Source organism: Canis lupus, chromosome 26 (assembly GCF_048164855.1).
Source record: "Canis lupus baileyi chromosome 26, mCanLup2.hap1, whole genome shotgun sequence".
NCBI classification, from domain to species: Eukaryota; Metazoa; Chordata; class Mammalia; order Carnivora; family Canidae; genus Canis; species Canis lupus.
The window spans coordinates 18,391,331-18,418,018 of NC_132863.1; the positions used below are offsets into that span (position 1 = coordinate 18,391,331).

At 50.2% G+C, this 26,688-nt stretch overlaps 2 long non-coding RNA genes across 9 annotated transcripts in view; one reads left to right on the top strand and one right to left on the bottom strand.

Moving 5' to 3' along the window:
• The window catches only part of LOC140618136 (uncharacterized), a 43,973-nt gene extending 21,460 nt beyond the window's left edge, over positions 1-22,513 (bottom strand). For 3 of the 8 annotated variants that reach the window (XR_012018343.1, XR_012018342.1, XR_012018341.1), the window contains exons 1-5: positions 22,438-22,513; positions 21,817-21,972; positions 19,979-20,991; positions 15,436-19,144; positions 6,800-6,895 (exon numbers count right to left, since the gene is read on the bottom strand). This is a non-coding gene — a long non-coding RNA (uncharacterized lncRNA). Of the gene's footprint in view, positions 1-6,784; positions 6,896-13,818; positions 19,145-19,323; positions 20,992-21,816; positions 21,973-22,437 lie in introns of those variants that run through there. The other 5 variants (XR_012018340.1, XR_012018339.1, XR_012018337.1 and 2 more) reach the window with 5 other exon arrangements.
• Positions 17,189-25,811, top strand: LOC140618138 (uncharacterized). Its single transcript, XR_012018344.1, has 2 exons — positions 17,189-17,928; positions 18,582-25,811. It is a non-coding gene; the product is annotated as an uncharacterized lncRNA (long non-coding RNA).
• Positions 25,812-26,688: the final 877 nt, after the last annotated feature.

The following is a 26,688-nucleotide window of genomic DNA, read 5'->3' on the forward strand; positions in this document are numbered from 1 at the left end:
CCTATGTCTCTGCCTCTCTCTGTGTGTCTCTCATGAATAAATAAATAAAATCTTTTTTAAAATGAGTAAATTGCATGGTATCTGAGTTACATCTTGATAAACCTGTAGAAAAGCAAAAAGAGGAGAACCGTAAGGAAGTGACTCAGAGAGCCTGTGTTCCGCCAACGACAGCCCTGTCTCCCGTTCCACCTCCCTCTCAGGCCCTCCAGGCTCTGAGGGTCTGTCCCTCCACAGGCAGCTGCTGGCCAGTCGCCCAGGGGCCATGCCGCTCACCGGTCAGCATCACCGCCGGCAGTTGGCTCCCTGGAGACCGTCAGTTAAACCGACAAAGCCTCTGTCAGACTCCGCAGGGCGTCGCGCCATCTGCCGCTCCAGGCTCAGCCGGGAGAGCAGTTCCTGGAACGTTCGGGCTCAGGGAGGCGGCCAACAGTCACAGGGTCGGCCCCGCAGGGACAGGGCGTATACACGGGTTGCCCTGGGCCTGCAGACGCGCAGGTCCCTTGCTGCTGGCGGTGGCCAGAGGAGGAGGTGAGGATGGGGGAGCCGCCACCTGCCCAGTAAGAGGTGACAGCGCGCAGCGGGGCTGGGCAGGCTGACAGGCCTCCGGGCTCAGGCCCACCTCCGGGGGCTGGACTCCCTCCTGCGCCCCGCTCCAGGCCTCCTTGAGAGCACACCGGGGACAGGCTGGGACCCGGGGGAGGTGGGGGCTGGGGCTCGGACCCAGGGATTAGGCCAGGATCCTGGGATCCCACCTGTTGGGGTGGACACGGAGCCGACAGTTTCCCGGGCTGCTCAGAAGAATCGGATCCCGGGCACTCAGCTCACGGGGACGTTTCTGCTCAGCGCGTGCCCACAAACGCGTGGCCGTAAGTGTGCATTCACGGGGTGGCAGACACGCCGACCACGCCCCCTTCGGACACCGCCCTCCTCCTCCCTGCAGCCCCAGAGCAGAAGGAGGCCGCTGGAGTGGCTGGCTGCTGACCCGCTCCTGGGGACGAGGACGGGAGGCCAGCCCCCTCCCCCGCACCCCCCCCCCCAGCTCGGCCAGGCCAGGACAGAGCCCCAGCTCACCAGCTGCCGCAGGGACACGGCCACACCCGGGGCCACACCCGGAGCCGGAGCCGGAGCCGGAGCCGGAGCCCGAGCCCGAGCCGGGCTGAGCAGCCGGGCTGAGAGGTCAGAGCAGGTGACGGGGCCCAAGGACCCGCTCACCACCTGCACACACTCCCGGGCTCCTGCAGGTTCCCAGCACCTTCCTCCAGGCTCCTCCGAGGTCTCTAGTGCACAGGGAAGGCCTGAAGCAGCCCCCGAGCTCCTCCCCCTGCAGACAGGCAGCCCCTTCGGCTCTCACCCCCTTCTCCCCCCTATAAAACCCTGATCTCCACCTTCCCAGGCTCGCCCCACGCTGTACAGCCTCCCCACCTGCCCACCTGGGCTCTGGCCCTGCACGTCCAACAGGAAGGAGGTCCCTGGCTTTCCTGCCCCGTAGGGACCCAGGGTCATGGAAACGAGGCGAAATTTCCATGACCCTGTTGGCGGTGACATTATTTTGTATATGCCCCCCACGCTTGACAACAGCCTCTAAGCAGACACACCAGTCAGCAGGTCGTCCTCAGAGCCGAGCTTGTGCTCGCTGCTGATTCTGCGCCAGCTGGTGTTTGACCGTGCTGCGGGCGTCAAGTGGTCAGACTCCCGGAAGGACCGCCAGGTGGAGAGATGCCGGAGGCCGGGCCCACGGGACCCTGCGCGCATCCCCGGCCCTGGCCACCCTGCCGGGGCCGGGAGGAAACCCGGGGCTGGCCGCGAGGCCTGCCCTCCCCCCACCCGCCCTGTCCACCCCGGCCTCCCGCTCTGAGCAGGACACGAGGCACACGGTTCTGAGAACCGACAGGCAGTGAGGACGATCAAAGCGCTTGGGCCTTTCACTCTCTCCTTTTGCCATTTCCAGGCCGGCGTGGACCGGGGTTGCGAGCTGATGCAGCGGCCGCAGGTGGCCCCGTGGGCGGCTTCCTCCCCCCACAGCATGACCCAAGCCCCTCCCGTCCCCTCAGGTTCACTTTTCCGCCTGGACGGAGCCTGGGAGAGCACAGGTGCCTCCCCGCGGCCCCACTGGGGCCAGGACAGGCCTCGGCGGACCCTGGAGGGACTCTGCGCCCCTGGCTTCCCGGGCCCCTTGTGCCCCGCGGGGCTCCCTCTCGCTGCCCTCCTGGTCTCGGCCCTCACGTCTGCCAGGCCAGGGCCTGGACTCAGAGGCCTGGAGCCTGCCCGCAGCCTCCGCCGGGCCAGCTGGGTCCGCGTCCTCGCCTCTCGGGCCTCCGCCTGCGCCGCCTCCTGAGTGGCCCCGGGAGAGCCTGAGAGCAGGGCAGACACGGGAGGGGCAGCCCAGGGACAGGACTCACCGGGGACTGCCCCCCGGGCTGCGGGCAAGGGTGAGCGCCGCGTGGTGCCTTTGCTGCGCCCCCCCCGGAGCCACCTGGAGAACCTACCCCACCAACGACTGTGCAGGGATCGGGCCAGCACCTGGGGCTCTGCGCCAGGGCCGCTCCTCATTGGGATTCGCTGCCAAGAGACACGCGGAGCACCGCGGCCTCCCAGACCTTGGCCATCCGTGCACACCTCAGGCCTCCATCCAGGGGCTCAGTGAGGCCAAGGCCAGAGCTTGCTCAGCAGCCACCCAGGGAGCCACGTTTCATTCCCTCTGGACTTCCCACGCCCGAGGCCTGTGGACGTGGCTAGTGGGGCCACTTCCCGAGGAGGACTCTCTAGGTGAGGTGATTGGTGCTCCTTTCGGGTGTGTTTCCCATTACTGAAAACAAACGTATGTGACTGTTTCGGGTACCCTCACCTTGTAATCATGTTATCACCTGGGGGGCGGGGAGTGAAGTCCCAAGTTCAATGCTAAGCCCGTGTCTCTCTGGAGAAGGGAAGGAGGTCCTTGCAGGTGGGACATGATTGGGGGCACCGGGGACCTCGCCAGGGTTGGTGCGTGCGTGGCCCAAGCCTGAATTTGGGTTTGAGGACCTCTCTCTGGAAGGGTTTCATGACCAGATGGTCCTGGAGATGGCAGCACGGGTTTCGGTCTTCAAAGCATTTCTCTTACTGGGCCATGACTCTTCTCGTTTATTCTCTGTTCTCTTCCGTTCCGTCGTCTTTGGGGCTCATTTGCTGGTTGTTCACAGGGTGTTACAGAGTAATCCCCTTCCAGGGACCCCTATGCCCTGAGAGCTTATGCTGGCCTCCTCCCATTCTTTCTGGTATCTGCTCCTTTGGAGGGGCCATGCTGTTGTTTTTAATGGGTATCATCTGGTTTAATTTGTTAATTTAATTTGATAATATCTAATCCTTCTTGCATTTGAACTTCTCCTCAGTTCTTGATCAGTACCCTCTCTTAGTGATGCATTCTGGAGAAAAAAATGGCTGTAGGTATAGGCTCTCATAACTCAAGAAAATCTAGGTAAGTCTTGAATCCCTAGGTGTGTAGCCTTAACACTTGATGCATTGGAAAAAATGCACTTTCCACTCTCTCTACAGATGGCCTCTCTGGCCTTGGTGTTTCTGAGCTTAGGTGGCATCAAAGAAGCTTTTCCTTTTACCTGCCTAAACCTTCTTCAGGCACTTCTACTCTCTGGTGCTTTTTCCCTCCACTAGGTAATTAAAATAATTAATTTCACCCACCAGTGACGTTAATTCCCATGGACACTGTCATCTTGATCAATGATGTCCCCATGGTTTTTCATCCCAGGGCCCAGTGGTTAAGTCATTGATCTCTCTTGAAGATTTGTGCTTGATTTTTAGGGCTTCACACTGAGGTCCTGACTTGTCACCTCCCTCATCCCTGCAGTGGTTCATCTTCCTGAAGCAGTCATTTCTACCCTGATTTCCCCAGTTTCACCTCTGTGTAAGACAGGAGAGTTGGATTTGAAGGGTGTTGGGGGGAAAGGATCCAAAAGTATCAGAAGCTGGGGAATCATTTCTTTTTTTTAAAGATTTTATTTATTTATTCATGAGAATACACAGAGAGGAGAGAGAGAGAGCGAGAGAGACAGAGACACAGGCAGAGGGAGAAGCAGGATCCACGCAGGAAGCCCTTCGTGGGACTCCATCCCGGGTCTCCAGGATCATGCCCTGGGCTGCAGGCGGCACTAAACCGCTGAGCCACCCGAGCTGCCCGAATCATTTTTTTTCTGCACAGACTGTCTGCTTTGTGGGCTGAGAATCCAGACTTAAGTCTGGTTCCAAATACTCCTGCCATAGTTGGGTCACAATCAGAGTTTCATATCCCCCCTACTCCACCCACTCCAAATTCATCATCAAAATCTCCCCCAGGCTGCATGTTCTCCAACAGTCTGCTCCAGAAGGAATCACCCCCATAATATCACTTCCTTACTCCAGCTCGATCCTTTCTCTTACCCCTGACTCCACCTGCAGGCTGATCTGTGTGGTGTCAGGAGATAATTTATATTTTGCAGGGGAAGATATGGTTGTTCACAGAAGTGGTCTTCAGAGAGTCACACTTTGAGTTAGAAGTGGGGTAGACCTTTGAAATGGGGGCTCCACAGCGTTGTCTTCTCTCCCAGGGATTCCTGATGTCCAAGAGTCCCAACGAGCTGGGGCGAACAGAGGGCCTAAGATGAGTTGTCCAACCCCACCACCTCCAGAGCCCTACCCGCTGTACCTGGCCTGAAATTGCCATGGTGATGGTAAAGAAACCTCATGGGCCGCCTCTTCCACTGCTGCCATTCCCACTCCATGCTGAATGTCCAGGTGTGATCAACAGAATCAAGGGGGAATGGGATCCAGAGGGAAAAGGGGCCAGACCCAGGGAGTGGCTGTGCTGGAGTCAGAGCAGGGGCTGACAGCCCTGAGGCTCTGAGTTCCAGGGAGCCTTGGGAACAGAGCAGCAGTACCCTGGGGGAACAGGGGACTGGGGACCAAGTTTCTACCCGGAAACAAGAATGAATGTAGGCAAGGTTTGAGGAACACTGAACATCCGTATTCTTCAGCAGCCCCAGCATCCAGAGCCAGGGTAGACTGGGTGCTGGAAGGTTGTCTGAGAACAGGGAAGACCAGTGGATCAACACAGGGTCTCCCAGATCCCGCAGCCCGAACCCTGGGGCGGGGAGATAGCAAGGATGCTCAAACACGAGGTAGAGGTAGAAAGGGGTACTTTTTTCTTTTTAAAATTTTATTTATTCATGAAAGAGAGAGGCAGAGACACAGGCAGAGGGAGAAGCAGGCTCCATGCAGGGAGCCCGACGTGGGACTCGATCCCGGGACTCCAGGATCCCATCCTGGGCTGAAGGCGGCGCTAAACTGCTGAGCCACCCGGGCTACCCGAAAGGGGTACTTTTAATCATTTTTGAAACAAGGCAATTGGACACTCATTCAGTTTCAAGAGTCAAATAGGTCTGTACCAAGAACTCTCACTCTGCCTGCTTCCAGGAGAAACCATTTCAGACCATTTAAGATGGTCCCCCTGGCCCCCAGCCTCACCAGCTCTTTTGTGCTTCTGCTCTCCTATCTCTGCCCTGAGCTCTTGTATCCTACTTTTGCCATAGACCTAATGGATTCATCAGGTTTTAAAATCAGAGTGAAATTCTTTTTTTTTTTTAAAACTGGCTTTGTGGACTCACTTTTCTGGTGAGTTTTCTTTCACAGTCATATATTTGGTTTTTCTACTCCTTTATTTGTGATTTTGACTAAATCGTTGGCTCCTTTTCAATAACTCATGTTTTCTAACTTATGTTTCTCTTTAAGAATTCACGGTAGAGATGGCTTAGGGCTATGTCCTACACTTTTACACATCATCTTAGTCCCCCAATTTAAATCAAATGAAATATCTATTACAAGTGAGAGGTTATACAAAGTTTATATGTACTGTATAGAGAGTCCCAATGAACACCAGTATACCCACCTCTCAGCTTCAGAAATGCAACACTATCTTCATTTTTGACATCTCCTTAGTACTCCCCACAATCCTATCTCCTCCTCTACCCTAAGAGTCATCACTATCCTGAATTTTATTGATCACTTGCTTTTCTTTGTAGTATTTCTCACAAGTGCTCAAATGCTCAAAAAATTTAAGTAGCTTAACATGTTCTTTTTTTTTTTTTAAGATTTTATTCATGAGAGACACACAGAGAGAGGCAGAGGCCTAGGCAGAGGGAGAAACAGGTTCCCCACAGGGAGCCCAATGCAGGATTTGATCCTAGGACCCTGGGCTCATGACCTGAGCCAAAGGCAGATGCTCAACCACTGAGCCACCCAGGTGCCCCTGCTTCACATGTTCTTGAAAAAATATTTTTACACCATGTGTCTTCTTGAGTCAATGACTATCCAATAGTGTATAACAGTTCCAAAATTCATGCAACAATTGGTGGTTATTTCTCATACACATATCTAGGGGTTGGTTGGGGGGCTGGATTCAGCTGGCCTGTGTTTTGGCTCCAGGCCTGCTCCATGCATATCTCACTCCCCGAGGGCCAGTGTCTATCCTGGGCATTCTCTCTCTCTTTTTTTCTTTTTTCTTTTTTTTTTCTTTTTTTTTTTTTAGATTTTATTTATTCATGAAAGAGAGAGAGAGAGAGAGAGAGGCAGAGACACAGGCAGAGGGAGAAGCAGGCTCCTTGCAGGAAGCCTGACATGGGATTCTCCAGAATCATGCCCTCAGCTGAAGGCAGCGCTAAACCGCTGAGCCACCTGGGCTGGACATTCTCTTCATGGGGCCAAAGGCAGGTGCACAAGAGAAGAAGCCCAACCAGGCAAGGACAATTTTACAGTTAGCTTGTGTCTCACTCACCAACATCCCAGTGGCCAAAGTGAGTCCTATGGCTTAGCTTGAAATCCAGAGGTGAGGAATTCTTTGCCGACCATGAGGCCTTGGGAAGAACTGGATCTGTAACACAATAGCAGGAGGTCACATGTTACTCCATCTACCAGAAGGACACAGTTATATTAATATGATTCCATCTAGGAATTATGTAGCCATACTTCATTTTAACTGCTGGGTAATACTCTGCTGTAATGACTGTATTTTATGTTTCTAGGATTCTCTCTGTGGACACTTGAGTTTTGCTAATTCAAACAACGCTGCTTTGAACATGCTCACACATGTCTCCAGTACAGGTGTTTTGAGAAGTATTCAAAATTAAACTACTATAGGAGGCACCTGGGTGGCTCAGTTGGTTAAGTGTCTACCTTCTGCTTAGGTCATGATCCCAGTGTTCTGGGATGGAGCCCTGTGTCAGGATCCCTCTCAATGAGGAGCCTTCTCCCTCTCCTCTGACCCTCCCTGTTACTCGTTCTCCATCTCTCAAATCTTAAAAGAAAAAAAAAACCGTTTAGCAAAATTACCTAAAACTTTGAAATAAAGCAAAAAAATGATCACATGATCTTCAAATAGCTTTGTAAGAACATTTTTATCACGCCTCCTGAAATCATCTAACTTGTTCAGGGATGTCACTTATTAATGATTGGTTTCATAATGAAGTTTTATAGATGAGTTTTTTTGGGGGGTTTTTTGAGAGCACATAGGAGAGTGAGGAGGAACGGGGAGAGGGAGAGAATTTTTTTCAAAGATTTTATTCATGAGAGACACACAGAGGCAGAGGGAGATTGAGGCTCCCTGCAAGGAGCCCAATGTGGGACTCGATCCCAGGACCCCAGTATCACGTCCCGAGCCGAAGGCAGATGCTCAATCACTGAGTCACCCAGGCACCCTGGGAGGGAAAGAATCTAAGCAGGTTCAGCGGTCAGTAGGACTCAGGGCTCAATCTTCAGATCATGACTTGAGCCAAAATCAAGAGTCAGACCTTTAACTGACTGAGCCACCTAGGTGCCCCTATAGATGTTTTATAACAAGTATAGGTGAACTTATAGAAAACTGGTAAGTTGTGATTTTTGTATCTGGCAAAGATGTCAAACCCTGAAGTTTTCAGTTTTATTGTACTTTGGTACAGTAATGTTTTGTATTTAGCAAGTTTTCCTCCAATTGTATAAATCCTAATTTCTCATATCTTCATTAGTGTTGTCATTCATCTGCTTCCTTAATTAAGGAATTAAAACTTTAAATATGTCCACTCTGGTGGACACTAAAAGGCTACCAAAGTAATGGCAAGTGTTATTAGCTTGAGATGAGTCAGAAAGGAGAATACCAACAAAGTGACTATTGCCCAACAGACCTCCATTACTAGAGGAAATGGTATATTCAGGAAAGTGAACCAGGCCTTGATGGCATCTCACAGTATGTGCAAATCGCCCATTCATCCACCAAATACGTCTGTCTCAGATGCAGGGTCTGTGTCTGCGCATTGGGCTTCTTGGGGCTTCACTACACCGAGTTTCCTGAGGATATCTGACCCTGGCTTGCCAATGGATCAGCTAAGGCTGATGGGTTACACCCAAAGAAAACTCAAAACCACATGGAAAAGGGCCCTTTGCTCAATGCAGGGAGGTGTAGACAGTGATGCTAGCCCGCAGAAACACTCCCCAAAATGCACCTTGTACATTTTTGCTGACTTGTGGGCAATTGCCACGTGGAGGGAGAACTGGGTGAAGATGTTTCATCTTCTATGGGGACAAACATTATGGCAGCATAGTGTACAAGACACACACACACACCACCACCACCACCACCACCACCACCACCCCGCAACCTTTGTTTGTGACCCATATGGATACCAAGGAGAAAGGAGCCTTTGAGGATGCACGTCATTGGAATCCACAAGCTGACCTGACCTGTACTGCCAGGTAGCAGGTGCCCTTAAAGGATGGAATGGGCCCCTCCGAAATGAGAAATTGATCAAGAGCACTGATAGCTGAGGCTCTGCTCCCAGTGGAGCTTATGCTTCATATAGGCACTTTGGTTCTAAATGAAGGAATTCCCTGAAATGGTACCTCCTCCCTTTAAGTAGACTATTGGTCAGGTTGGGACACCCCGAAGGCCCAGAATGGTCATAAGGTTCCCAAACCACATAATTAAGCCTTCTTACTCTACCACTCATGCTTACATTTTGGAAACTGAGCTCCTGGAATTTCAAGAGTAGAAAAGAGGCAAGGGGTGGGTGACTCTAATCCAGTGTTTCTCTTGCTGTCTAGCTATACTTGCTGAATTTAGGCAATTATGTATATGATAATGATCAGAAATACAAGGTGAGAACTCCCAAAAGTGGTCTTGGCATGACCCACATATCAGGTGGTGAGAGTTTCTAGGATAGTACAAAGAATATAAGAAAAAACTGTTGAGCACATCAGGGCTGGTCTGAGTGTATGGTGTGGGTAAGACACGAGAAGCCGGGCCAACATAACTGAGTGACAACTGCAGGAACTGAGCATACAGCTCTCCTGGCTGTGGAAGGAGAGGGCCAACCTCAGTTAGTGGGAAGAGAACACTTTAGACCCTAGGATATCAGGTGTGGAGGGAGGAGCATAATCTCACTTTGAGCCTTGTCCACAGGGCATTTAGCCAACATAACCCAGACTGCCACCATTACTCTCAACTGCTGGCCAACATAGACTCTTGGTCAGAAACCTCCCAATGGCCACTGACTCCGGGAAGAAATAACTTCCACTTGAAAAAGCAGTACGAGATCAACTTTATGGACACTGACATTATTGTTACTTTTTTTGTACATTTCTCATTGAATACTGACTTCTAAATGCTGTAGCACGAGTAGTAATGGACAATCACATAGCTCTGGATCTCCTGCTGGCCAGTTAGTGGGGTGAGGGGGTTGCCAACACCTCGTGCTGCATCTGGGTTAATGTCATATTAACTGGATTGGCCCAGATGGAGTATCTGGCTGTGGACCATCTTCCAAATAGGCCTAAGACACTGATGGGAGTGACAGTGTAGACATTCCCGTTCAGTGTTTCCCAAAACAAATAACAGATTGGATCTAAGTCCCTATTAGTGCAATTGCCTACAGCATGTGATGGGATGGGCTACTGAGAATTCTTAGTGGGATATATAAAAAGCCAAGGGTGTGGACATGTAGAGAGATGGCTTGACCTTGGCACCCTAGCAACCTTGTATATAATCCACATAAACCTTACAAGCAAAGGCTTGAATCACAGGTAATCTGACCCTTAGCAGAACACCTTGTGTTCTCCCTGGAACACGGAAGGATGGGATATCTGTGAGGAGGTGCTCTGGGCCGTTTTCTACCACCATTGCCTCTTGGGTTCTTATGAGGGCTGAGGCTTTCTGCTCCACCCCTCTCAGAATAGAGTCACAGAATGTAGAAATTCTTATAGGCAGTTTATAATCAGCTCCTCAGTAATGGGTGTTCCCTACCCTTGTTTCAGCCATCTGGCTCCTTTTATTTCTGTGTCTTGTGTGTGTGTACAGGAACCACATGGAGCTAGGACTTTAGGCTACTCTTCCTTTCATTGGCTATGTACGTAATACACTGGCCAAATCTAAAAGTGGCTTTTGTATATTAACAAGCCAAAGGACTCGTGTATGCTTGACACATGAAAGGCCCTGCAACTTCTGCTCTCTACCAAGAAGTAAAACTGAAAACTCAAAGCCAAACAGCATCACTCAGGGAATTGTACAGGCTAATGCCACAGTCCAAGACCTGATCTCACCAGTTTGGCCTATGCAGTTAATGACTGGTTATCATTAACTTAATCAGGTAGGGACTCACTGATTGCAAGCTCAGATATAAAAATTTTACTGGAGCAAGTGCACATGGCCCCTGGAACTTGATATGCAGCTACTGACCAGGTTAAAACATTTTCCTTCACATCAACTTGCAAGACCTACCAGCAAGTTTGTTTTTTACCTAGCAGTGCTAACAGTATACCTTCACAGTGTTGTCACAGGGCTAAGTAGGCCTATTCTGTTTTCTGTCATGGTCTAGAATACAGAGATACTGATTTCTTGACATTTTACAAAATGTAACACTGATCCATTATACTGCCATTATGCTGATAGGATTTGGTGAGCAGGAAGTAGCAAGTATTTTAGATGCCTTTAGTAGGACAAGTGAACCACACTGTAGAAGACACAGGTCATGAAAATTCAAGAGTTTGTCACTGGAGTGAAGTTTCTGGGGGCGCAGTAGTCTGTAGCATGCAGAGATGTCCTCCAAAGCAAAAGTAAGTTTCTGCACCTTGTACCATCCATCATGAACAAAGGGACACAACTCTTGGTGGCCCTTTTTGGATTCTGGAGGCAATCCGTATCACATATGTGTGTACATTTTTTTTTGACCCATCTATAGAGACACTGATAAGCCTACCTGTTTCAGTTAGGACCAGAGAAAGAGAAGGCTCTGCAGTAAGTTCAGTCTGTCATACAAACTGCTGTATAATTATCCAGTAGATCCAATAATATATTCCCAAAGTGTTTGGGCTAGCTATAATTGATGTATGGAGCTTCTCACAAGCTTGACTAGGGGAATGACAGCTCCATCTCTAAGATTTTAGAAGAAATCTGTGTCCTTTTGGACATATAATTCTTTTGAGAGAAGCTTCTGGCTTGCTACTGGACCTGAAGATACTGAACACCTGACTCTAGCACATCATGTAATCCCGTGGCCTGAGTTTCCCACCACAAACACATGTAGCCATAAGGATGCGCATGTGCAGAAGCATTTATCATCAATGGAAATGGCCTATAAGAGATGAAGTTTGAGGAAGTTGGGGAAATATGAGTACATGGAATGAGCAGGTGGCTCGGACTCCTTTGACATGAACCCGTTGCATTGGTCCTCTCCTTCAACCCATGCCTATGGCCTCATGACGTGTTCTTTATGACCACCTGGCTGAGGAAAACACTTGAATATGGTTTACAGCTGGATTTGCACAAGAAGCTGTAATACATAGGCGGCCAGCTGTGACATTATGGGGTGACCCTGAAGGACAATGGATATGCCTTCCTTGCTACACTACTTCTGCCAGCAACACCATCTGCAGACTTACAGGATGACTTCTCCACCATTACAACAATCAATCCACTGTCATGTCTGATCAAAGAGCTCATTTCACAAAAAGGACATTCAGCAATGGGCTCCTGCCCATGGAACTAACTTTTGACTACATACTTCATCACCCAGAAGTGGGCTCCCTAACTGAAAGATGGAATGGCTGAGGGTTTTTTTTTTTCTTAAAGATTGGGATTATTCCACTGCATAGTTTCAGACCATGATGTTTTATTTGTTTATTTATTTATTATTAAATATTTTATGTATTTATTCATGATAGACACATAGAGAGAGGTAGAGACACAGGCAGAGGGAGAAGCAGGCTCCATGCAGGGAGCCCGATGTGGGACTTGATCCCAGGACCCCAGGATTATGTCCTGAGCTAAGGCAGACACTCAACCACTACATTAGAGACATACAGACTAAAATCATTTATATATAATGTTCTAGGGCATATAAACACAGTTAATGAATTCTGCGAATATAACAAAAATGTAGTACAATTATAAAGAAAAGTGAGTGACTAATAAACAATATTCAGGATAGTGGTACCTTGGGTATAAGGAGGGAGATACAATGTTTGGGGGCACAGAGAGGACATCAGATATTGGCGGTTTATTTCTTAAGCTGAGAGTTGGACACATAGGTTATTAGTACTCACTACAGTTTACTATACAATTATAAAACCCCTCATATATATGATGCATTTCATTCTCCTTCGGATGGGTAAAAATAACCACACACAAAACCTCGAGACACAAGGAAGTATACTGGAGCTTGAGACATAGCCCACATGAAACCTTTACAAAAATTGAGTACAACTAAATTAAACTCATTTAAATGAGTTATCTAAATAGGATGAGCACAAATTGAATCAAAGATGAGAAAAAGGATGAGAAAATCATTCACAAAAAAAAATGTTGTTCACAGGCAAATGAATAGTATGACCAAACATTTTCAATCAAATTAATAAAGCAGTTTATAAGGCTAATAAAGCAGTCATCTCCAAAAGCAAGAGGCAAATGTAGAGATACAAGAGACTAAGGAAGAAATATCAAGGGTAAACGATGAGATGAAAAGAGAGCCAAAGGAGGTCTTTTTTAAAAATACAAGCTCAAAGGACAGCGCTTCGGTCTGAGGACAGACAGTGGGGAGAGGAAGAGGAAGTTCTTTGTGCACTTGTAAAGCTACTTGTGCACTTGTAAAGCCTTTTAAACTGTGAATTTGTCACTTGGATTTTGAAAATTTATACAAAGCAGCCTGTCCCTACCCCATGTTGGAGTCCCCTTGGCACTGTCCCCATTGCAATGTCTGGGCCTCTGGGCCTGGGAGATCCCACATTGATCCACATGTCTGCCCTGTTCTCAGACAACTTTCTAGCATCCAGGCTTCGATCCAGCCAGATCCAGCTGTGTGTGCTGGGACCACATAAATATCATTACTCAGACCATGTCTATAATCTTGTTTCCCAGTATAAACTTGGCCCCCAATCCCCCTGGGCACTACTGGTCTCCTGCCAAGGTGGGAGACCTTGAACCCAGAACTTCCGAGCCTCCAAGCCTCCAGCCTCTGTTCTGACTCTAATACAGCCACTTCCAGAGTTTGGCCCCTCACCTTTGGGCTCCATTCCCCAATTCTGTTAATGACATTTGGACATTCCTTATGGAATAGAATGAGATGAGACATGGCAATAATGGAAGAGGCAACAGGTAAAGTTTATTTACCATCACCATGGAAACCTCAGGCCAGGTGCACTGGGCAGGACTTCCGAGGAGGCAGGCTGGGACAACCCTCCTTGGGCCTCCTGCTTATCCTGTCTCATAAGGACAGGAATAAATCAGGACATCAGGAATTCCCGGGAGGCTGCCCAGTATTACTAAGCTCTGGAATGAGGTCTTACCTCAACTTGTGAAGACCACTCTTTCTGAATCCTTTTTTTTTTTTAACCTCTAAAGCATGGGACATTTCTGACTCCATAGGGAACAGTGAACAGGTAGGATGCAGTGGGAGACAGGCCAAGATGAAAGAAGACAAGGAACAATGTCAGGATGGTTCCCTCTGCAGCATGGACTCAGAGAGCAAGCAGATCAGGGAGGTGACTGTGGATGAGTCACAGTGGGAAGGAATGGGGGGATGCAAAGGTCTCACTGAGATCCAATTACAGTAGGAGCTGGCTGTGGCCAGGTCATCACTGAGAGGAGATAAAACCCCTGGGGACAAGACATAAAGAAGTCTGGGCACAGAGATTCTCCAGTCCCTGCACTTCTTCTGCCACATTTCTTTCTGACATCCTACAAACTCAGCTCTTATTTATGAGTCCACCTGGTACCACTGGGGCAGTGGGACATAGCTGGGGGGAATGGCTACTTCAAGATGATGAGACACTATAGGGATGAGGAAGGTGGCAGGTCACTGCCTGTAAAGCCCAACAAACCAGTAACAAACCCCCTATAGGGGAGGTTCACGTCTCACTGGCCATTCCTTGGACCTTGGATGACAACTACTTAGTGACACTCCCTAATCAGCAAGGCACTTACAAGAAAGGAATTGAAACATCAGTAAGTGAAATAAATGAAGTCCATTTTTCCTGGAAAATATGAAAGGACATGAGAAAACGAGTCTTCTACAGGAAGTGCCTATGCCAGCTCTGACTCGTTTGGCCCTTTGGAACCAAAACACTAAACTGTCACCATAACCTTAGAAGATTAAGCTACAGACAGGAGGATAAAGATTGGATTGGTACTGGCGACCCAATCCAAGCTCACAGACCTATACCAGGTTTATTTTTTTGAAGTCTCAGCGGAGCCCATTATGACCATATTTTTCTTTTGAAACTGTAAGCCAACGATAACAGGGGATCAATGATGGATCTGGTAAAAACTCAAAAAAATGTCACCAGAAAAAAACAGGGACAATAAAAAGGGAGAGTGTTAAAGATGATCAGATTATGAAAAAAGGAAAAGCCAGCAGGGAATCTTTAGAAAACAACAGCATGGCCCCTCCAAAGGAGCAGATACCAGAAAGAATGGGAGGAGGCCAGCATAAGCTCTCAGGGCATAGGGGTCCCTGGAAGGGGATTACTCTGTAACACCCTGTGAACAACCAGCAAATGAGCCCCAAAGACGACGGAACGGAAGAGAACAGAGAATAAACGAGAAGAGTCATGGCCCAGTAAGAGAAATGCTTTGAAGACCGAAACCCGTGCTGCCATCTCCAGGACCATCTGGTCATGAAACCCTTCCAGAGAGAGGTCCTCAAACCCAAATTCAGGCTTGGGCCACGCACGCACCAACCCTGGCGAGGTCCCCGGTGCCCCCAATCATGTCCCACCTGCAAGGACCTCCTTCCCTTCTCCAGAGAGACACGGGCTTAGCATTGAACTTGGGACTTCACTCCCCGCCCCCCAGGTGATAACATGATTACAAGGTGAGGGTACCCGAAACAGTCACATACGTTTGTTTTCAGTAATGGGAAACACACCCGAAAGGAGCACCAATCACCTCACCTAGAGAGTCCTCCTCGGGAAGTGGCCCCACTAGCCACGTCCACAGGCCTCGGGCGTGGGAAGTCCAGAGGGAATGAAACGTGGCTCCCTGGGTGGCTGCTGAGCAAGCTCTGGCCTTGGCCTCACTGAGCCCCTGGATGGAGGCCTGAGGTGTGCACGGATGGCCAAGGTCTGGGAGGCCGCGGTGCTCCGCGTGTCTCTTGGCAGCGAATCCCAGTGAGGAGCGGCCCTGGCGCAGAGCCCCAGGTGCTGGCCCGATCCCTGCACAGTCGTTGGTGGGGTAGGTTCTCCAGGTGGCTCCGGGGGGGGCGCAGCAAAGGCACCACGCGGCGCTCACCCTTGCCCGCAGCCCGGGGGGCAGTCCCCGGTGAGTCCTGTCCCTGGGCTGCCCCTCCCGCTGTCTGCCCTGCTCTCAGGCTCTCCCGGGGCCACTCAGGAGGCGGCGCAGGCGGAGGCCCGAGAGGCGAGGACGCGGACCCAGCTGGCCCGGCGGAGGCTGCGGGCAGGCTCCAGGCCTCTGAGTCCAGGCCCTGGCCTGGCAGACGTGAGGGCCGAGACCAGGAGGGCAGCGAGAGGGAGCCCCGCGGGGCACAAGGGGCCCGGGAAGCCAGGGGCGCAGAGTCCCTCCAGGGTCCGCCGAGGCCTGTCCTGGCCCCAGTGGGGCCGCGGGGAGGCACCTGTGCTCTCCCAGGCTCCGTCCAGGCGGAAAAGTGAACCTGAGGGGACGGGAGGGGCTTGGGTCATGCTGTGGGGGGAGGAAGCCGCCCACGGGGCCACCTGCGGCCGCTGCATCAGCTCGCAACCCCGGTCCACGCCGGCCTGGAAATGGCAAAAGGAGAGAGTGAAAGGCCCAAGCGCTTTGATCGTCCTCACTGCCTGTCGGTTCTCAGAACCGTGTGCCTCGTGTCCTGCTCAGAGCGGGAGGCCGGGGTGGACAGGGCGGGTGGGGGGAGGGCAGGCCTCGCGGCCAGCCCCGGGTTTCCTCCCGGCCCCGGCAGGGTGGCCAGGGCCGGGGATGCGCGCAGGGTCCCGTGGGCCCGGCCTCCGGCATCTCTCCACCTGGCGGTCCTTCCGGGAGTCTGACCACTTGACGCCCGCAGCACGGTCAAACACCAGCTGGCGCAGAATCAGCAGCGAGCACAAGCTCGGCTCTGAGGACGACCTGCTGACTGGTGTGTCTGCTTAGAGGCTGTTGTCAAGCGTGGGGGGCATATACAAAATAATGTCACCGTCAACAGGGTCATGGAAATTTCGCCTCGTTTCCATGACTCTGGGTCCCTACGGGGCAGGAAAGCCAGGGACCTCCTTCCTGTTGGACGTGCAGGGCCAGAGCCCAGGTGGGCAGGTGGGGAGGCTGTACAGCGTGGGGCGAGCCTGGGAAGGTGGAGATCAGGGTTTTATAGGGGGGAGAAGGGGGTGAGAGCCGAAGGGGCTGCCTGTCTGCAGGGGGAGGAGCTCGGGGGCTGCTTCAGGCCTTCCCTGTGCACTAGAGACCTCGGAGGAGCCTGGAGGAAGGTGCTGGGAACCTGCAGGAGCCCGGGAGTGTGTGCAGGTGGTGAGCGGGTCCTTGGGCCCCGTCACCTGCTCTGACCTCTCAGCCCGGCTGCTCAGCCCGGCTCGGGCTCGGGCTCCGGCTCCGGCTCCGGCTCCGGCTCCGGGTGTGGCCCCGGGTGTGGCCGTGTCCCTGCGGCAGCTGGTGAGCTGGGGCTCTGTCCTGGCCTGGCCGAGCTGGGGGGGGGGTGCGGGGGAGGGGGCTGGCCTCCCGTCCTCGTCCCCAGGAGCGGGTCAGCAGCCAGCCACTCCAGCGGCCTCCTTCTGCTCTGGGGCTGCAGGGAGGAGGAGGGCGGTGTCCGAAGGGGGCGTGGTCGGCGTGTCTGCCACCCCGTGAATGCACACTTACGGCCACGCGTTTGTGGGCACGCGCTGAGCAGAAACGTCCCCGTGAGCTGAGTGCCCGGGATCCGATTCTTCTGAGCAGCCCGGGAAACTGTCGGCTCCGTGTCCACCCCGACAGGTGGGATCCCAGGATCCTGGCCTAATCCCTGGGTCCGAGCCCCAGCCCCCACCTCCCCCGGGTCCCAGCCTGTCCCCGGTGTGCTCTCAAGGAGGCCTGGAGCGGGGCGCAGGAGGGAGTCCAGCCCCCGGAGGTGGGCCTGAGCCCGGAGGCCTGTCAGCCTGCCCAGCCCCGCTGCGCGCTGTCACCTCTTACTGGGCAGATGGCGGCTCCCCCATCCTCACCTCCTCCTCTGGCCACCGCCAGCAGCAAGGGACCTGCGCGTCTGCAGGCCCAGGGCAACCCGTGTATATGCCCTGTCCCTGCGGGGCCGACCCTGTGACTGTTGGCCGCCTCCCTGAGCCCGAACGTTCCAGGAACTGCTCTCCTGGCTGAGCCTGGAGCGGCAGATGGCGCGACGCCCTGCGGAGTCTGACAGAGGCTTTGTCGGTTTAACTGACTGTCTCCAGGGAGCCAACTGCCGGCGGTGATGCTGACCGGTGAGCGGCATGGCCCCTGGGCGACTGGCCAGCAGCTGCCTGTGGAGGGACAGACCCTCAGAGCCTGGAGGGCCTGAGAGGGAGGTGGAACGGGAGACAGACTAGCCTGAAGGGGAATGTTGGGGCTAACCACTGGCTCAGCGACTTTCTGGAGCCTCGGCCCCATCTGCTCTCCTCTGTGTGGCCCTGTAGTGCTCAGAGCCACTTTAGCGAAGTCTTGTTGTGAGGTCTAATGAGTCCAAGTTCCTGAAAACATGTTCACCTTTGTCAGGATAGGGTGCCCAGTAATTACCCAGCTCTTAACGATCACCATCTTAGACCTAAAAGATGGTACTTAGCTGCTGAGGAAGGTCAGGAAGATCTCAGAATAATAGTCTCCAAGTCCCATTTCCCTGTTCCCAGAAGCCCAGGGTGGCATGGGGGCACCTCAGGGGATGCCAAGGCTTGGGCTGGAGGTGACAATGAGTTATGTCCTTCAAAATTCATAGGGTAAAGCCCTAGCCCCCACTGATAGTTTTAGGAGTAGGAACCTTTGGGAGATAGTTTTAGGTGAAGTTTGAGGGTGAAGGTCTTGTGATGGGATTAGTACCCTCAGAAGAAGAAACACCAGGGAGCTCCTCTCTCCCTCTCTTTGCATCCCTGACATGGTGAAGAGTTGGCCTCTACAAGCCAGGAAGAGATCCCTCACCATCAACAAACCCTCCTGGACCTAGATCTTGGACTTTGCATCCCCAGAACTGTGAGACATAAATTTCTATTGTTTAAGCCATTCAGTATATGGTATTTTGTTATAGCAGCCCGAGCATGCTACAAATTCGGGAACTACATTTTTTCCTACTAATGCCCTGTGATTCTCTAGGTGAGCTACCTATCAGGCATTGTGGATTTCAGTAACGAATCCAAATAGATCAAACGTGTTTCAAATAATCGGGGAGCTTCTCTTAATAACAGTTCTCCTTTGCCAAGGCTCTGCATTAGGGAGGTAGTAGGTACTATCTTCCCCAATCTTCACGATCACCTTATAAAGCAGCGTGTCCACTTAACAGACAAGGAAACTGAGCCTCAGAGAGGTGAAGTGATTTGCCCAAGATGATCCAGCTGGGGCCAACCAGAGTCAAGATGAGATTCAAGACAATTCTGCTACCTTCCTGTCTTTTGCCTGGAAACTAGATGACAGTTGCAGATGACTGTGACATTGTCCCCATGAAAACGAACCCTGGAGGAGAGAGAGGTGCTCCTCACCAAACACCCTGTGCTTCAGCCTTCTCCCAAGCTCCCCACCCACATCCCAAACATTTCGGATGAATGGAACCCGCCTCTGGACAGGTACTTTTTGCCTACCACCCCCTCCACCCGCAATAGGACTCCTCCATCAGGCTGCCTTGGATTAATTACCTAATTCCCTGCAGCCCGGGTGCCTCCCTATTGATTTCTACAGCACACAGGCCGGTGCAGGATTCAGGCATCCAGGTGGGAGGGCGTGAGATACCATGGAAGGCATGGCAGGGGGCAGAGAGGGCACATCTATCAGAAGAGGCCCAACTCCCTGGCACGTGGACATTTTGCCTAGTGGCGCTTTGGAGAACAACTGGGGCAGTTGATGGATGAGTCAGGAGGAAGGGAACGAGGAGAAGGCCCTGGAGAAGGGGAAAGCGGAAGGGAGGCCAGGTCTGTCCCCTCCCACAATGGAAATTCATTTCTCCTTGAGCACTCAGACACTGGCTTCCCCGGAGGGGCCTCCCAAATCTCTGTGGCCGCCTCTCCGTGGCGGACACTGCCTTCTTGCCTTCTCTGTAGCCCCCAGGCCTCTGTGGGTCGGCATTGGCCGCTCTGGCTCTGCGGCTGGCGGCCCCCGGGGTGCCTCTCTTGAGAACCCAGTAAACGTTAAACTGCTCCAGGCAAGAGCCACGTCTCCTTCCCTGGGGTTGCAGCAGCTCCAGTCACAGGGTGCCTGGCACACCCAGAGACTGTCGGCTGGGAGCCAGTGCTTCTGGGGATGCAAGGACAAGTGAATGTGTCCTGTACAGAGCGTGCACCGGGGAGCACTCACGGTGGAAGGGCCTCGCTCGACCCCAGCTCTTTGGCTGCAACGGCTTTGCAGCTCCGATCGGGAATCAGAATGCTGCTCCCTGCCGGCCGCGGGAGGGCGCTCCGAGCCAACTCACCCAGAGGCGGGAGGCGCGGGAGTCCCGGCGGCCGCCGGTGTCAGGCGTGGGCGGTCACAGTTTGCTGGGAGAGCAGAGGCAAGAAAATCACCAAATTGATGGTGGCCTGTTTGCTGGATGAACAGGGCAGGAAAAACCCCACCAGGGCGCTGGGGCCACGGTGGTGCTGAGTCCTGAGCTGTCTTGTCTGGTCCCTGCTTTACCAATGTCTGGAAGTGTGGCCTTAAGAAAATCATTCTCTTCTCTGGGCCTGGTTTCCTTCTGTGAAATGGCTGGACTCCAGTTCCAGGCTGTGGGGGGACGTGAGCTCTCGGAACCCTCCTGGGCGGTAGGTGTGCATGCAACTCAGACCACGCACGAGGTTAGTCCCTGCTTTCTGCCTCTCTCCGGGAATCGCAGTCACCGGCACTGTGCAAGCCTGCAGCCCTTGCTGCAGTAGGAACTGCTAATGTCCTGGATGCTCCCCGTATTCTTCGTGAGATGATCCAGGCCCAACCAGAGGAGTGAAACATTCAGGAGAGCCGAAGCAGTCCGGGGCATCCTTCAGAAGTGAGCCTCAAATGGGCACATGCAGGAGAAAACTATTCACACAAGTTCTTCCAAAGCACAGAGATGATGATGGCTGTAATATAAGATGCGTTCTTGTGCGTAACAGTAGAGTGACATGCAAATGCATGAGGCACCATTCAGGATGGGGGCAGCCTTGGAAAGGAGACCACAAGGAGGAAGGAGAGAAGGAATTGTTTCTGTAGCATTCTATTTCAGAAGAGGCAGGCAGACCTCAACCATCTGTAGCAAAATGTCAACTCCGATAAATCTGGTTGGTTCTTAAATTGTTCTCCATAATCCTGTGTTTGACCTATTCTTTTTTTTTTTTTTTTTTTACCTATTCTTTTAACTGTAAAGGAAAAAAGATTTATAGTTATTTTTAAGATAACAGAGTCCACCAGACTCTCGGAACACCTCAGAACGGAACTGGCCTAAGGCAGTTCCCACCCCCCACCCCAACAGAACTTTCCATAGCTAAAGACATGCGGGCATAGAGAGTCTTAGGTTTTCCAGGCCCAGGTGGGGCAGAATGATCCTAAGGGAGGGCAGCACACTGTAGGGGAGGTACCAGGCCCTGCTCTGATCTAAGCAGCCCTAGAGAGACACGGATCTATGGGGCTTTGTCTTCCTCATCTGTAAAATGGGATGATGTTTGTCCTCTCTACTGAGTTAGGACTTGCCTTAAATGAGGTTATTTGTACAAATAATGACCTGGCTGAAAATAATGATAGAAGCAGGTAAACAGTTATTTACTTGTCAAGCTAGGAGTCCCAAGGTCTTATTAGTAATGTTAGCAATAACGTGGAAGAAACGAAGGGAGGCCGTACAAAGGAGTATGGAAAGAAGGAAATGTGAGTAGGAAAAACCTAGTGATGAAAGCTTAAACCTCCAAGGAAAGAGCTCCTCTTTCTAGATCCCAACTCAAGGCCTGTCTTTCAAAATAATGAAAATTATGTTCTGTGAAAAATGATCCCAGTGGTCATTGTGATAAGAATTTAGAACAATATTTGTATATCTCACCACAGTGACTCAACGGTTATTTCCTGTGAAAGCCACAGGGCTTCAGTTTTCAGAGTTTAAATAATGGGCATAGAGATACCCCCAAAGAGACACTTATTAAATGGCAATATAGAATAAACTGGAAGAAAAGGAGAAAAAACATCAAGCTGCTCACTGCCTTGTTTCCAGCTGAGACTCTGTTCCACAGACCCTGCGGGAGCGACATGAACAGTTTCCTGAGGCCCAGGTTAACTGGGTAGGCTGCAGACTTTCAAGGGGGAACGGTGTTGGGGGAGGAGGGCAGGAACAAGTCAATGTGTCTTCTAGAAACCTGTCACAAAGAAAATCCAAACCCATCAAATGGACACTTTGCAGGAGGATTGTTAATGGTATAAAAGAGTGCTCGAAGGTTCACCCACAGAGACTTTCTGACAGCCGATGTCAGGATCAGCAAAAGCAAAATGCGCAGTGGGTGGCCGTAAACTGGCCCCTCCCAGCTCTGCTCCTTAGGCCTGTCTTCTGCTCAGTGTCCCCTGTTTCTCTCCCCTTATACCAGGCCCAAGGATCCAGGCTTCTCCACCTCTCTCACGGCATTCCTAATATAATCAGCTTATCTACTCCATGCTGTTGCAGGCTTTAGGTAATCTCCCTTTCAGAAGGACCCCCAAATTCAAAGAGAATGCTTGAGGAGGGCAGCACAGTGAGGTCAAGGGCATTGCCATCGGATGGACCTGGATGGGAGCCCTAATCCCCACATGTGGTAGTCATTCTCCGCCACAGCCCATGGTGATCCTACCTTTGGTATTCATGTCCTTGCCAGTTCCCCCCATATATTGAATCAAGGCTGGTGCTAGGGGACCAATAGAACATTGTGGACATGACAGTGTATGAATTTTGAAGCGAGGTCACAAAAGGCATTGTGGCTTCTGCCTTGACCTCCTGGATCACTCTTTCGGGGGAAGCCAGCTATCACCTAGTGAGAACACTCAAGTTGCTCTCACCCACGTGGAGAAGAACTGATACTTCCAGCCAATAGCCAGTACCAATTTGCCAACCTTGGCTGTGAAGCCTCTTTGAAGTGGGGTTTTTAGCCCTAGGAGACATATAACTGCAGCATTGCGAGGGACCTTGACTTTGAGTCACCCAGCTGAGCTGCTTCTGAACTAGCTCACTGAAACTATGAAAGATAATCACTGGTGGTGGTGGTGGTGATTTTAAATCCTACATTTGGGGGCAATGTGTTACATGGCCATATTAACAAGAACTTCACCTTTCTAAGTAGTGGTGACAGTCAAGGCTGATAATCATTTAGGAGACAACTATACACCCCTATTGTTAAAATATTGAACTATTTCTATGCTGCTTTGTAAAGAGTTTGTACATGAATTAACGATCTTAGGTGGCGTGTTCCCCAAGGTCCTTTGCAAAGGCAAATCAAATCCTCTTCGGAAGAAGGGAATATTATCCTTGGCCTTAAATTGTTTCAACAAATATTTTACAAATGCCACGTCCAGCACGCAACCAAAGACGACCCAAGATATGGTCAAATGCAGAATTTTCTAGCCACCCAGAAAATATCCTTCACCCATAGCTTCTGTGGTGGAAAAATTAAGCAATATGATGGTGATGGATTGAGTGTGTGGTGGAGAGGGAGAAACCAAAGGTTGGAAGGGATGCAAATGGGCCTAATGAAAGAGGGAAGAGGCTCCAGTTGCTTCCTCAAACTGGGACCCAGCTCTGAGAACAGCATAGAGCAAACCCCTCTTCTCAGTGCTTCAGAGCATAGCTGGACCTCAGGTGCAGTCTCCAGAGACCCCTATAGCCCAGATTTTCGTTTCTCTACAAACTCCCATCTCCAAGCTTGGCTGGAGAATGGTGAAATTGTTTCTTGAAGGTGGCCCAAACCATGGACCCATGAAAGGGACTAAAGTGTTTAGAAGATTCTTAGCTGAATGTTCCAGACTGCATTAGATCCAGAGACTCCTAGAAAACATGCCTAAAGGAAAATGCTTCTCCATCCAGGAAGCTATATCAGATCTAGAGGAAAAAAGGTAATTTTTTTGCAACAAACAATGTAAAATAAAATTAGAACCCACTCTAGGACATTAGCAAGATCTGTAGCAAATTCCTCATTATGCAGATGAGGAAAATAGGAGCCGGAAGATTAGAAAGTGAGTCCTAGCCTGCTGACCCACACTGTGTGCAGCTCTGCCCTGGTGGGTGTTGTCACATATGATTTCTACCTTACTCTCAGGCTACCAATACCCTGAATGTCATAGACCACCTGGCACTTCTTTCTCAACAAGCTAATTTTGGCCCACACAAATGGAAAGGCTCGGTTTGACATCATTTGAAGTATCCTCTTTTTTCTTTCTTGAACTAAATTTCAACATCCATTGTTTTTTCCAGGCAGACATCCACACAAAGTCTTTCTCTGGACCCTGCCAACTCCTCATGGCATAGCATTTTGAGTGGTAGTATCTAGAATATCTTATTTCTCTGAGCCTTTGTTAAGAATTTTATATACCTATATACTCCGACAAATAGGAGCTTCTTCCTTCCTCTTTATAACGTCATTTTGATTAATGATTCCCCAGTGGAGCAGATGGTGTGGTCAGAATGTGCCAAGGGCTCCCTGCCCCATGAGGAGATAGGCTCCTGTCCCTAGAGATATTTGAGCGGGATCTCAGTGACGGTCTGCCAGTCTCTCGAGTGAAGGAAGTTGCTTCAGGTATTGAAGGTTATTTCCAGAATTAATCATTATACATAAAATATTTTGATTCCTCACCATTTCTGGGGTGCATACTCTGCCTTGCCAATTGCCCTCCCCCCATCCTATCTCCATTCACAGTGATTTTTTTTTTAAGGTTTTTATTTATTCATGAGAGACACAGAGAGAGAGAGAGGCAGAGACACAGGCAGAGGGAGAGAAGCAGGCTCCATGCAGGGAGCCCGACGTGGGACTCGATCCTGGGTCTCCAGGATCAGGCCCTGGGCTGCAGGCGGTGCTAAACCGCTGAGCCACCGGGGCTGCCCCCACAGTGATTTCCATTCCCTTCTTCTCTGCACCTCCATGGCAACCTCTGTCATGGTCTGGAGGGACCCAGCTGTTAATCCCAACTTGACCACCAAGTAGCTATGAAACCCTGAGAATTCACTAACTCATGTGGACCCCGGTCTCCTTCTCTCCTCTTGCATCATGGAGCTGCTGTGGAAAGAGTGATAATGAATATGAAGGACAAGCCAGTATCCAGCACAAAGTTTCTCAGTACACAGACGCATCTGTAGCCTGGCAACCGTGTCTTGTGACCACCGATTCACTTGTCCTCCCTCCCTCTAGCCTCCCAGAGGGTAGGGTCTGGGTCTTCTCTATCTGTATCCCCAGGCCCTAGCCCAGAGCCTCACAGTTAGCAGGCACTTTATGAACTCATTACTCAGACATTACCGAGGCAGAGAAACGGTGCTGTGGATACAGGGCCAGACAAGATCTAGACTCTCAAGGAAGTTACACTGGAGCAAGTGAGATAAAAACAGGCAAATGCCGAGTTCTGAGAGCTGAGTTGTATTTTTTAGCTTTCCATGATCTTCAAATATGACTGCTCCTGCTTTAGCATAGGTCAGAATAATTGACCTAGATGGGCAAAAAGTCATCCAGCAGGGAAGCATTTCAATTAAGGGCTATTTTATTTTCCACGGGGTCTTGGAGAGCTTAGAGAGAAAAGAAGCAATAGTAAAATAATAGCAAGCAGACTGCTGCAATTAAATTAAATGTGATTTACCACAACTTAAGTATCACTTTCAGATAGTGTCAAATTAAAGCATGTAAGAAGATTGCTGAAAAAAGACTTTTTTTTTTTTTTTCTTATCTAAGTGAAATGCTGGCACAGGAGTCCTCAAACGGGAAACTGCCAGATGCTGTTTTACATGCGTGGCATGTTGGTGCCTAACATCTCCTTAGTGTTTTTGAATTCTACATTGTCTGCAAAATTGCCACTTCATTAAAACTGCCTCAGAAATTCCCTTTGCAATGATGCAGGTCACTGTCATGTCTGTCCTGCCTCGTTCGTGTTTTAGGAACACAGGAGTTATTTTCAAAAATATCTTTATTTAACCTCAAATTTTCTGCACTATCAAAAAAAAAAAAAAAACGGTTAGTCAAGGAAAGGGACATTTTCAAGTTGACATATTTATCTCTTTGCTTTCACTGTTTGGAGCTAAGCATTCCTGAAGTTTGACCTTCCTGTAGCCATGATATATGCCCTACACCTTCAACATAATTTGTTTTTGTTCAGACTATAGTCTCTTGCTGTCTGGGGTTCAATAGGATTTGAGTAAGTGTGTGTTATAGAGGTAGAGGCAGACACAGACATAGAGGTGTCAAGGTGAGGGAAACAGTTTAATTTGTAAATTTTTAAAAAATGGATATGCACAAAGAGGATTTAGCCTAATAAGAAACTAGTATGGCTCATTTCAGCCTGGGGTCAAGGCTTGGTGTGGTTCAAGATCCTAAAGTTTATTTCTCAGGAAAAAATCATGTATAGGTTCAAACGCAGTAGTAGAGAGGAGAAAATCTTCCTTGATGACAGGAGCCAAAGTGAATTACATTTGGTAGGTGGCATCAACAATATTGGACACACCTGATAAAAAAAATAGGTCAAAAATATATGTATGAAAAGCTTACTGGTGATAATTTATATTAGAGCTTTTATTTATCTCAAAAAATTGATCTTTTTATCTTTTTCTACAACTTTCTTTTTCCCAAGCCAGTGAAAAATAAAATATAATTTATATTTAATCATAGGACATTCCTTTATTATTGATATAGTGTCCAAGTGTTTAATTATTGGTTCAAAAATGACAATCTCTGGGGCACCTGGGTGGCTTGGTTGGTTAAGTGCCCGAATCTTGATTTTAGTTCAGCTCATAATCTCAGGGTCCTGAGATTGAGCCCTGCATCTGGCTCCATGCTCAGTGCAGAGCTCTGAGTGCACTGCTTGTCCCTCTCTCTCTCCCCACTTGCTCTCTCTCAAATAAATAAATAAAATAT